This window comes from Castor canadensis, chromosome 2 (genome assembly GCF_047511655.1).
Source record: "Castor canadensis chromosome 2, mCasCan1.hap1v2, whole genome shotgun sequence".
In the NCBI taxonomy this organism is placed as follows: Eukaryota; Metazoa; Chordata; class Mammalia; order Rodentia; family Castoridae; genus Castor; species Castor canadensis.
In genome coordinates this window covers 64,007,002-64,020,126 of record NC_133387.1, presented here as the reverse complement: position 1 = coordinate 64,020,126, position 13,125 = coordinate 64,007,002, and positions in this window count along the sequence as shown.

The window sequence follows — 13,125 nt, the reverse complement described above, 5'->3', positions numbered from 1 at the left end:
TCCATCTATCTCTGGCTGCCATGAGCTGAGCAGTTTCCTTCAGCATGCGCTCCCACCATGATTGGCTCCCACAGGCAATGGAGCCAATTAATTGTGGACCAAAACCATGAGCAAAATATACCTTGATAAGTTATTTATCTCAGGTATGTTGTCAAAGTGATAGAAAGCTGACTAACACATGTTAAGGGTTCAATTTGTTATACTAGAAGTTTTATGCAGTTTTAAAGAAACAGACATGATGCAAATTTGTACCCAAGGGTATATATAATTAAATTGACCTCAGGTAGTTTCTCCATATTTGGATGATGGTGGTAACTTATAATTACTTATTTGCAAAGTGACATCATTTTTTTAAAAATTGCAGAATAACCCAAGTAGCCAAAACTGTGTGAGAGATCACAGATGGGCTCTGAAATTAGGCAGAGCTGGAATTGTTTTGTGGCGTGTGTTTGACCTTGGGCAAGTGACTTAACCTCCCCAATTCTCAGCTGCAAAATAAGATTGAAAGCAGCTAATGCTGGAGCCTTACCTGGCTCTTGGAGGATGAAATTAGAGAATGTCTGTGTGATGAGCCCGAACTTGCTCTCCAACACTCCTGGGCAACAGAACTTCCATCTTTTTGTTTTAATTCAAGCTAAATCTGGCTTTGAGCACCAACTCAAGAGTACCAAGAATTCAATCTGTTATTCTCTTCCCTAAATCCATTCAAAAGTCTAGAGGGTTCAGCTAAAGCCTGGAAAATCTGGACATGAGCTGGTTCTTACTCTCTGTTGGTACCTGGGTGCCTATCCTGGTGCCTCTGTGGCCTTGCTGACTCCTCCTGAGTCAGTGGGTGTAGATGCTCCAGTCAGTTCAGCAATGCTCCTTATAAAGGTCCTCTCTGCTTTTACTCTAGGCTTGGCCTTGGTCTCCTCAACTTCTGCATCAAAAGGTGTCTGCTTGCAGGACCTTCTCCCCCCCAGCCACACCAGACACAGCTGCAACCCATCTTTGGGATGAATCCCTTTCCAGAAACACCTGCCTCCTTGGTATCCACTAGCTGTTCTCACCACCAGACTCCCAAACCAAAGCCTAGCTGTGGTGGTGTTTTCTGGGACTTGGTAACTTCTGTCTTCAGCTTTTCAACCTTGGAGGGGAGGAAATCAGGCTTAAAATAGGATAGTGCTACTTGGGAGGATTATACTTCTAGACCAGCCCTGGGGGGAAAAAGTTAGCAAGATCCCATCTCAACAAGTCAGCTGTGGTGGTGGCATGCCTATGGGTCCAACTATGTATGTAGGTAGGTACGTCATTGTCCAGACTGGACTGTGCAAAAAATGTGAGACCCTACTGAAAAATAACCTAAAGCAAAAGGGCTGGGGGCATGGCTGAAGTGGCAGCCTACCTAACAAGCTCAAGGCCCTGAGTTCAAATCCCAGTATTGCTGGGCTGGGAGTGTGGGGATGAGGGTAGAATTGTGCAGCAATATTGGGATTTGTGGGAAGACGTTACTTATGTTTTTGAGTCTCTTCCAGTAGCAAATATCCCACATTATCCTGCCACTTAAAATACTTAGCTCAGTGTCTGGCATGTACCCCACCATAACTATTAACTATCAGAATTCTTTTTATTAGCATCCCTTGTGGACACTAGGCAAGAATTCAGTGATTTCAATAAACTTAAGGAATTATCCAACTAGAAAAAGAACTGGAGAACTAAAGCTGTTTAAAGAAAGGTATCTAAATAGTTAAAGAGATGAAAAATAGGGATTTGGGAAGAAGTACTTGGATCACTCAATATAGAAATATTTAAAAATAGAAAGCCTACATTTGTCTTTAAATCCATGGCAGCTTGCTGCAGATTAGCTCAGCTGTTCTTCAACTCCAGGATTTTAAGCAGCAGACAGTAATTTGACTTGCATTGGGAGATTTTGCCTAGTCCCACACAAAAGAAGTATCAAGCACTTACTCTTTTTTTTTTTTTTTTTTGTGGTACTGGGGCTTGAACTCAGGGTCTACACCTTGAGCCACTCCACCAGCCCTTTTTTGTGATGGGTTTTTTCCAGATAGGGTATCGTGGAAGTATTTGCCTAGGATGGCTTTGAATCACGATCCTCCTGATCTCTGCTTCTTAAGTAGCTGGGATTACAGACGTGAGCCACTGGCAGGCTCAATTCTTCAACCCTAGAAATGCAGTGGGCATTTGGGAGTTCACCTGCTTGGGAGGAAGAGTTGCTTAGCTGGGGCCTGGGCTTCTCCTTAACATTATGACCTACATATGCTTTTGTCACCTAGTGGGTGATCCTTACAAATTGTATTTTCAATAATGGTAAATGTTTTGTCTCAATCAAACATGCCATGAGGTATGGCATAGAAGGAAAGTCCTGCTCTATTAGGAAACTAAGTTGGAATCTTTCCTTTCAGGCAGACTCCCAGGAGTAGCCTTTCAGTCTCCATGGAAAAAGGAGGGCAGAATTAGAATTACCATTCAGCTTCACAACTCTGAGACTTTGTTCCTTGAAATTTTCTTTCTCTAGTTCTAATAAGTATTAGAATTCAGAATTCTTTTATCCTCAGAAAGGAGACTGGTTGTAATTTCCTAATGTAAATAATTTAAAGCATATAATTTCTATAAGGAAATTAAAATGTCTTCTTGTGGAAAACTATTCTAACAGCAGGTGGCTTTAATCAGCTGTCCTAATTTGAGAGAACCTATTTTTTGTGCAACACATAATTCGGGACAGACACTTTTGTTCCTATCATGTCCCATCACTTTAGCAAATTAGGCTTGTCTTCACTGTTCCCAAGTTAGCTGTCATTCGTTTACAGTTTTAAACCATGAGTCTCCAGGTAGAACCCTTGTCAGTTTCAGGTTCTCCTAATTTCTTGACTTCAGTCTGTCTTCATCCAACTATTTACCATCTGACTATGGGGTCAGTTGCATTTCGTGTCACTGGTAGGTCCTTATTTTAAAACTCTGAGAACAGAAGTTTCTTCTATTCATATCTAAAATGTGGCTTTTGGTGGCAATTTTCCCTTATTCTGTACAGGCTTGCCTCATTCTAAATAGTGAACCTCACAGTTGGGAGGTAGAATTCTTGGCTGGCTTTCCTTTCATTTTCCAATCTATGCTCTAGTCCTGGCAGGAATTAGATTCAGAATGCCACCTTACCAGATGGTGAAAAACCTCTGCACTGGGTTCTTTGTATACTGTTTAGTTTGACCCTCTATTTCCAACTTATATTTTCTCTCCTTTAAATATTAAATTTCTAAAACCTTTAGGTAGGCCTACAATTTAAGCCACTTAACTCTGCCTCTCTCATGATTCAGAACAATTATAAGGCTAAATTGTACGTTGCTCTTCAAGACAACGTCTATGTCTTACTTTTTTTTTTGGTGGTACCAGTGTTTGAACTCAGGGCTTTTTGGGTACTTGGCAGGTGCTCTCTGCTTGAATAGTCCTTTTTGCTCTGGTTATTTTGGAAATACAGTCTTGTTTTTTTCCCAGGCTGGCCTGGAATGCTATCCTTCTATTTTACACTTCCGGCCATTGCTGGAATGACAGGCACACCCAATTTTTTCTGTTGAGATGAGGGTCTTGCGAACTTTTTTTTGCCCAGACTTGTTTGGAACCAAAATCCTCCTGATATCAATCTCTCATGTAGCTGAGATGACAGCTGTGCATCACCACACCCAGCTATTGGTTGACATGGAGCCTTGCCCAGGCTATTCTCAAACTGTGATACTCCTAATCTCAGCCTCCCAAGTAGCTAGGATTATAGACGTGAGCCACTGCTGCCTGGTTCTATCTTACCATTTATATATGTTCCAAAAGTTGTAGTTTGGGTCTCTGAATATAGGAACTCATCGAAGGAAAGATAAAGGGAGAGGAACAGAGGGGAACCAAAATGTTTTCCTAGAAGATGATGTCTTCATAATGGGCCCTAAGCCTTGCTGCCAGGATGCTTTTAAAAACGGACTAATGCCTTCACCCTACCTCTAGAAATTCTGATTGCATTTGTCTAAGATTTTCTTTAATTCCCCACCAGGTTCTTGGTGAGTCAAGACTGTCATTATTGAAGCATTGGTCCACATTATAAAAAATATGTTTTAGACTTATGATGGAGCTATTGGCTAGAACAAATGCATCTGCCGTGTGGACAGCTTGAATCTTTGGGTCTTAAATAATGTAGCAGTATTTTCCTAATTTTCTCTTTTGGTGCTTCTTCGACCCAGAGAGAGACCTTGTTGATTCTTATTACATGTTGACATTGTACATTATACTGTTTCTGCCTCAGGGACTTAAAGACATATGTTCAGGCAGAGCCTGCATGTCTGCTGAGTGATGTCAGGGACTCTTAGCCTCTCTATGTTCTCCTGGGTACTCCTCTCTTCTGTGGCATGGCATGCAGTTACAAGTCTTTGGGGAACTTTGTTTCAAGATGGTATTTAAAGAGGAGACAGCTGCACTTGTGCAGAAACTGAGCTGATCCAAACCTTCTACCACAGAGGTAGTCCTGAAGTTCGCAGGAAACCTGCCTTCCTCACTGCATGAGCCACACATTCTTTGGTCTGAGCTTTGCCACATCATCTCCTACATCTTGACTGATAGCCATTACAAGAGAGAACTTTAAGAAAAAGTTGATTAATCCAACTCAGTTGTCAAAGTGTAGTTCAGGGGCCACCAGGATTTCTACTTTGGAGAAGAATTTGGTAGGAATAATATGGCGACCATGTTTATCATTCAATAACTGCCAAACTGTTTTACAAGGTGATTGTACCATTTTACATTCCAACCAACACGTAAAGAGTACATTTTATACGTACCCTCACCAATGCATTGTTTAAAATTTCGGTATCTTTTCTTATTTGCATTCATACATCTGCTTTGGTGAAGCATATGTTTAAATATTTTGCCCATTTAAAAACTGGGTCGTATTTTGACAATTTTTTAAACATCTACTTGTGTCTACCCAGTCCTTTAGCAGATACATGCTTTACAAACATTTTCTCTCAGTTTATGCCACCTTTTCATTCTCTTAACAGTTTTTTAAAAAGAGTTCTGGGTTTAAATGAAATTCAGTTATCTGTCTTTTTTGTTTGTTTACTTAGATTGTACTGTTGGTTTTCTATCTGAGAAATCATTTCCTAACCTAACATCACAAAAGACTTTCATTTAGAAGGTTTAGTTTCAGGTTTTACATTTAGGTCTGTGGTGCACTTTGAGTTTGTGTGTGTGTGTGTGTGTTTTTCTAACATAGTGCCAGGCATGGATCAAAGTTCTTTTCAGAATATAAGTATCTTATTCCAGCACTACTGTTGAATAGATTAGCCACTGAATTGCCTTTGCACCTTTGTCAAAAGTCATGAGTCTAGGGCTGGGAGAGTTCAAACCCCAGTACCTCAAAAAACTAATTATTTAATTAATTGAAAGGTGTGAGTGTGTTTCTGGAATCTCTAGTCTGTTTCATTTCTCTATTTACTTGTCTTGATACCAGCACCACATGATATTGGTTACTATAGTTTATAATCAGGTTTTGAACTCAGGCAAAAGCGCCCCAACACTGTTCTTTTTTACAGTTGTTGGGTGTTTGAAATCCTTAGCATTTCCATATAAAATTTTAAAGCAATTTATTGGGATTTTGAGTCTGTAGATCAGTTTGGGGAACAATAACACCTGTACAATGTTGAGTCACTCAGTCCACAAACAGCATGTCTCTATTTATTTGGGTTGTCTTTAATTTCTCTCAGCAATGTTTTATAGTTTCAGGATATAGGTCTTGTACATTTTTTGTCAGATTTAACTATTTCATTTTTGGTTGTGATTGTAAATTGTATTTTAAGATTTCAATTTCCAATTGCTTGTTGCTAGTACATAAAAATACAAATTATTGGGGCTAGGGATATAACTCAGGGGTTATATGTTTGCCTAGCATGCATGAGGCCCTGGGTTCAATCCCCAATACAGTCAAAAAATTACTGATTTTTTTTGTATATTGGTCTTGTATTCTGCAACCTGGCTAAGTTCAATCATTCTAAGAGCTTCTGTTGTTGTTGATGGCGATTCCAGTGGATTTTCTAGAAGGCAAGTGCATGGTTGCTAAGACAGTTTTGCTTCTTCATTTCCAGTCTGTATGATTTTTTTCCCCTTATACCACAGGCTGGAACCTCCAGTTCAATGTGGTCTACATGTGCTAATAGCAGCCTTTCTACCTTGTTTCTGACACTGGGAGAAAGCATTGTTTTCTCAACCGTGAAGTGTGATGTTAGCTGTAAGTTTTTTATGGGTGTGTAAATGCCCAGTATCGCTAGTTTGCTGAGTTTTTAATCAGGAATTGATGTTGGATTTTATAAAAAAAAAAAAAATCGTCTACATTCCCTGAGATAATCATGTGGATAGCCTTATTTTTGTTAGTTCATTAGTTTGGTGAATTACATTGTTTGAATTTTGAATGTTAAAACCAACCTTAAATTCTTGGGGCAAACTCTATTTCATCATGTGATCAAGTTTATATTTTGTTATATCGTGTTTGTATGATCATATTTATATGAATGGATTAAATTTATTGACATTTCCTCAGGAGTTTTTGTGTGTATGTTCACAAGTAATATTGGATAGTAGTCTTTTTTTCTTATTATACCGCATCTGTTTTTGGCATGCAGGCTTCATATAATCAATTGCAAAGTTTTTCTTCCTTAAATGTTTGGCAAAATTCCTCAGTGAAGCCACCTGAGCTTTGATTCTTTTTTAGGAAGATTTTCCAAATACAATTCGATTCTTTAACAGGGGTCATTTTGGAGTTTGAGATTTGTTCCTTACACCTAAATTGTTCCATTTATTGGCATATATTATCTGCTATTTCCCCAATTTGATCAGTGATGTACTTCTGTCATTCCTGATATTGAAAATTTATGTATTTCATTTTCCCTCCTGATTAAAGTTGCATAAATTTTGTTGTAATTCTTCAAGAACCTGATTTTTTTTTTTTTTTTTTTTTTTGGTACTGGGGCTTGAAATCAGGACTTACACCTTGAGCCACTCCACTATCCCTTTTTTGTGTTAGGTATTTTCAGGATAGGGTCTCTCAGAACTGTTTGCCTGGGCTGGCTTCGAACTACAGTCCTCCTGATCTCTGCCTCCTGCATAGCTAGGATTACAGGGGTGATTCTCCAGTGCCCGGCCTGATTTTAATTTTTATCGGTTTTCTTTATTTTCTGTTTTGAATTTTATTATTATCCTGACATTTAATTCAGAAAAGCAAAAGAATCTACTTTCCCTGTCTCCCCACAAGATTTTTTCTTTTCTTTTTTTTCAGTGCTGGGGTTGAAATTCAGGGCTTTGCATTTGTTAGGCTCTACCACTTGAGCCACGCCTTCAGCCCTTCTTGCTTTAGTTATTTTTTGTATAGAATCTCTAGGTTTTTCCCCTGGGGTGGCCTGGACTGTGATCCTCTTATTTATGCCTCCTGAATAGCTGGGACAGGCGTGCAAGTCACCACACTAAGCTCATTGGTTGAGATAGGGGCTTGCCAACTTTTTGCCTTGAACGAAGATCCCGATCTCTGCCTTCTGTGTGGTGGTATTAGAGCCACTGTGTCTGTCTCAAGTTTTTCATGTTGGCAGCTTTAGGTCATTGATTTGAAACTTTTCTTCCTTTCTAATATACACGTGTAGTGCTACAAATGTTCATTTAAATACTGCTTTAGCATCATTCCACTGATTTTCATATGATTTTTTTTTTCAATTTTCCTTTTGATTAATTATCTGATACATCAATTATTTAGTTTCCAAATAATCATGGATTTTTTTCAGATAGTTTTCCTGTTGATTTCTAGTTTAATTCCACTGTGATCAGAGAACATGCTTGGGATGACTTTAATTATTTTACATTTATTCAGATTTGTTTTATGACCATGAATATAGATGACCTGTCTTGGTAAGAGATCCATGTATACTTTTAAAAAAATGTGTATTCTGCTGTTATTTGCTGGAGTGTATGATGAGTGTCAACCAGGTCAACCAGGCTGATAGTGTTGTTTAAGCTTTCTATACACTTTCTAATTTTGCTCTCCCATCTGTTTTTGAGGAAGAGGTATGGAAACCTCCAACTACAGTTGTGGCTTTACTTATTTCTCATATTTAATATTGATATGAACTCTGTGATGAGTTGATTTCTCTTCATCCCTGGTAATATTCTCTGCTCTGAAATCTATTTGTCTAACATAAATGTAGCCACTCCAACTTTCTTGTTTTATGACCTGTTCTTTATTAACATAAATTAATTGTACAAAGAGGTTTTGTAATATTTCCATACATGCATATAATGTACTTTGATCAAATTTACCCTCTCTTTTATTGTTTCTAATACCCCTTATTTCTTCCCCCTTTTCACCTTTCTTCTGATTAGTACTATTGTGGTTTATATTTTCCCATACTTTTCTGTTAGCCAACTTGTGTCTTCATATTTAAAGTGAGGTTTTTGTAGCAAGGATGTAGTTGGATCTTGCTTTTTTCCCCCTAGTCTCTCAATTTCAGCCTTTAAATTGAGATGTTTAGGTCACTTATACAAAGTGTGATTGCTGATATGGTTGAATTTAAAATGTTATTACTGATGTGGTTGGTATTTGTTTTCTATTGGTCATTAGTTCCCTTTAGTTTTTTCATGCCTGCTTTTGGATCTAGCATTTTAAAATAATTTCTGTTGGCTTGTTAGCTATATGTATTTGTTTTGGTGATTTCTGGGTTTGTATTATATATCTTAAACTTACTACAGTTTATTTTCAACTGATATCATGCCTCATTACATATTGTATAAGAACTTTTTGATAGATGTCCTTCCATTTCATCTCGTATTTGTATCATTGTCATATCTGTTGTTTCTATGGATGTTTAGATTCAATAATGCATTATAATTGTACTTTAAATTCTTAGTTATCTTTTTAAACTATTTAAATAACAAAAATGTCTTTATATTAATTGACATAGTTCTTTTCTGCTTCATCCTTCTGTGTAGCTCTAACATTCTATCTATTCATTTCTTTTTGCTTGAAGGTCTTCCTTTAACATTTCTTTAGTGAAGGTCTACTAGTAGTAAAGTCTTTTAGCTTTTGCAGGTCTGAGACAGTCTTTATTTTCCCTTTGTATTTGGAAGATATTTTTATGGAAAAAGACTTGTAAATTGGCAGGGATTTTTTTTTCCATTTCCATCTGTCTTCTATCTTTCACTGTTCATGACAAGAAATCCTCAGTCATCTGATTTTTATCCTCTCAGTATAATGTGTTTATTTTTTTTCTGACAACTTTTAAGGTTCTCTTTTTGTAATTAGTTTTGAGCCATTCAATTATGTGGTGAATTGATGTCATTTTCTTTGTCTTCCCTGTCCTTGAGATTTATTGAAATTCTTTTTTCCCCCCCGGAGAGCGTCTTGCTATGTAGTCTAGGTTGGTCTTGAACTCACAATCGCCACAGGTGGCAAAAACTGGAGAGGTTTTATGCCAAAGGTAGATACAGACACATAGGAAAGAATTTCACTTGGCCAGCTTTTTTTTGTGGTGCTGGGGATCAAACCTAGGTCCTCACACATGTTAGGAAAGCACTTTACCACCAAACTACATCCCTAGTCCTAAGATTCTTGAATGTATGGCTTTATTGTTTTCATCAACTTTGGTTTTGCTAAAACCTTGGCCATTTTTTCTTTAACAAGTTTTCCTCCCCTTATCTGTGTGAAGAACTCCAGATGCATGTATAAGACAGGCTGTCGAAACTTCCCTCATCTCACTGATGCTGGGCTCACTTTCCCCAGCCTCTTACTTCTGTATGTTTCATTGTGTATGGTTTCAAATGTTATTGCTTACATTTACTGATGTTTTCTTTTTCAGTGTCTAATTTACTCTTAATCCCCAGTGAAGGCCCAATCTCAAATATTGTAGTTTTCCACTTCACAATTTTAAGTTGAGTTTTCTTTGTAAATTGATGTCTCTTCTTAGCCTGTTCAATCTTTTAACTTGTTTGTTGAACACATGGAATATAGTTATAACTGTTTGAATATATTTTCTATTTTCTAATCTGTGTAGTTTCTAGTTACATTTCAATTGATTTCCCCATTTTTGAGTTCTATTTTTCTGCTTTTGTATGCTTGGTAATTATTTCTTGGATGGCATACACTAAATTTTACCTTCTTGGGTGTTGAATATTTTTGTATTCCTATAAAATATCCTTGAAATTTGTTCTGGGCAGTGGTTAAGTTACTTGGAAACAGTTTGATCCTTTTTTTATTTTGTCTTTTTGAGGTACTGGGGTTTAAACTCAGGGCCTTTTTCTTGCTAGGCAGGTACTTTATCACTTGAGACATACCTTCAGACTTTTTATGTTTTTAGTTATTTTTTTCAGATAGGATCTCATGTGTTTGCCCAGGGCTGGCCTTGTATCACATTCCTCCTACCTATGCCTCCCAGGAGCTGGAACCACAGGTGACCATCACTACACCTGGTTTATTGGTTGAGATGGAGTCTTACTAACTTGTTACCCTGACTGGCCTTGAACCATGATCCTCCCCATCTCCATCTTCTGAGTAACTGGTATTACAGGAGTGAGCCACCACACCTGGCCTCCTTTCGGGTTTTGCTGTTAAGCTTTTTAAAGCAGGATAAGAGCAATGTTTAGGATGAGTTTCAGGTTGAATTTTTCCAATAACTGAGGCATCCTCTGCTCAGCACTCTGTTACTCCATAATTAGGATGCTCTCTCCTGTGGCTAGTGGGAACAGACACTAGTTTCAAGCTTGTGTGTCCTTTCTAATGTTTTCAGGTAATTCTTTCATTGACTTTGTACTCTCCTTACCTGCATTTGCGGACTCTTTCTCAGCTGAATACTTGAGCATGCTCGCTCAGAGCTCAGGGATTCTCGGTCTGTGCAGACCTTTCCTTTTGTGCTCTCTTGTTCTCTCTTCAATCTAACTCACCCACACTCCCAGCTTCATCTCCTCAACTAGGAGACCACAGCTGCCCTGGGATCCTCTCCTGGTATGGCTGCCAGCAGACCTCTCAGGGCAGTAAAGTTGGGAGTTGTAGGTCTTATCTTACTTGCTTTTCATTTCTCAGGAATCAATGGCCTTTGTTGCCTGTTATTGTTTTAATATTGTGTCCAGTTTCTTAGTTGCTTCAAGCACTGGGTAAATACAGTTCCTGATATCCTATCTTGTCTGAAAGCAAAAATCCCAGCCATATGCTAGTACAGTGGATAATTAAGAGATTTGTAAAGATTTAAAATAATTCCACTCTTTAAGCTACTTTTTAGTTTTGGGAAATATGGTTAGTTTTCACAAAAGATATTTATATTAACATGTAATTGGCTTATTATCACTATCACTGAATCAGTTCATAAATAGATCTTTAAGATTTTTCTCAGGTTTAATTTTTTACATGGTAAATATTGATAAAAATAGCCCATATACATAAAAGGTCTTTGTATTCCTCAATAATTTTTGAGAGTGTAAATGGGTCTTGAGACCGAAAAATCTGAGAACAACTGATGCAAATGAACTGAAATGGTTTCTATCTGGATGCTTAAACTGGAAAATTGGATAACCTTTGTGCTGGAGAGTCATGAATTCCAAAGGTGAGAATGCCATAGCCAGAGAGAAGGAAGAAGAACAGAAGAAAGCAAGAGCCAAGAAGCCATAGAACCCCAAAGAGATACAGAGAGTAACACAGACTCCGGATTTTCTCATTGCTGTGTAGGTATTTGTGAGGTCCAGTTATACATCCTTACCTTTCGGATCTTTGTCCTGAGAATAAATTCTTTCTTTGTGTAAAAGAAAACAGGAACTAAAGTGAAAAGTAAAGCATAGTGAGGCATGAAATGGGGACATTTTGGAATCTGAAAGAAAGAAGGCTGTCAAAGGCTGATGGTATTCACAGTGCACAGCAGGACTAAGAGACTTCCTGTCAGGGCTGCCATGGGGCCTCTCCAGCCCTGTGACTCTTTGGTATCCTCACTGATTCATTGGCACACAGTGCTTGGAGAGCCTGAACCTCCCCTTGCCTCAGTGTGTAATAGTGGCCAATATTCTCTGGGATTTAGTTCCTCCACATACACAACGTGGGAGCCAGAAGAGTCCTGTTGACTCGTATAATTGAAAAACCAAGCTGGTTCTAGCATAATTGGATTCAAGGTGTTCACAGGGTATCGTGTGGTCTTCCTTGGTTTTTAATTCTTCTCTTCCTTCATATTTTCTGCCTGCTCCGTCTGCCTAGCTCTGTTTGCTCTGTTTTCAGTCAGGTTTTCTCCATTCACCTGCAAAATAGCCCTCAGACACTCCAAGCTCAAAAGGACCTTTGAGTTCATGAGCTCAGAGATAGAACAGAGATACACACTTTTCTACCATCCACAGGTGCAATCTCATGAAGACTCTTACTGGATTTACTTGGCCACAAGCCCATTCTTTGAACTAATGACCTTAAACATTGCCATGGAATGCCCAGATTGGCTTTTGTGTGTCAAGTGCCAGTCCTTGGGTAGGGGGTGGAGGAGAAATTGGAATTTACAGTCCCACTAGAGCACGGGGAAAGTGGACAGGGGGGTACCAGGCCACCTGTAATCTTTGCCCTTGGGATGTCATAAAGTGAAACAAACTCTGCCCATGTTTTTGAGATTTTGAAAGAGACACAATTGTGTAGCTAGTATTGTATTGCCAGGAATTTGACATTTTCTTCTGAATTCTCCAAATCTCTTCTTAGGAACAGTTTAATCTTTTTCTATTACTTTTTAGGTATTTTATCTCTGTGGTTAAGATTCCACTTTTGCTCCCAGGCCTGTCTCCAACTTTTGTTATGTCAAAAAATAGTGTCAGCTGAAACTAGAACATTCCTGGTCAGTGTTTCCAATTCCTTCCAAGAAATGTGTGCTTCTTTTCAAGTCTAAGTCTTTCCTATCTGACTTTTCTGAATTCCTGGTGTGTAACAGAGATGTAAAATCAGAGTTTACATGAAAAAGACTACAAATCAATAAAGAAAAGCAGAAAAGCAGAGGGTCTCTTGATACAGAAACCTCATTGGATTTAATTTTTAGTTGAGTGATCACATCCAACCTCCTTGGGAGTGCTAAGTAAAGTAAGCATATAGGTGAAGGATGTTTTTACTGCACCAGA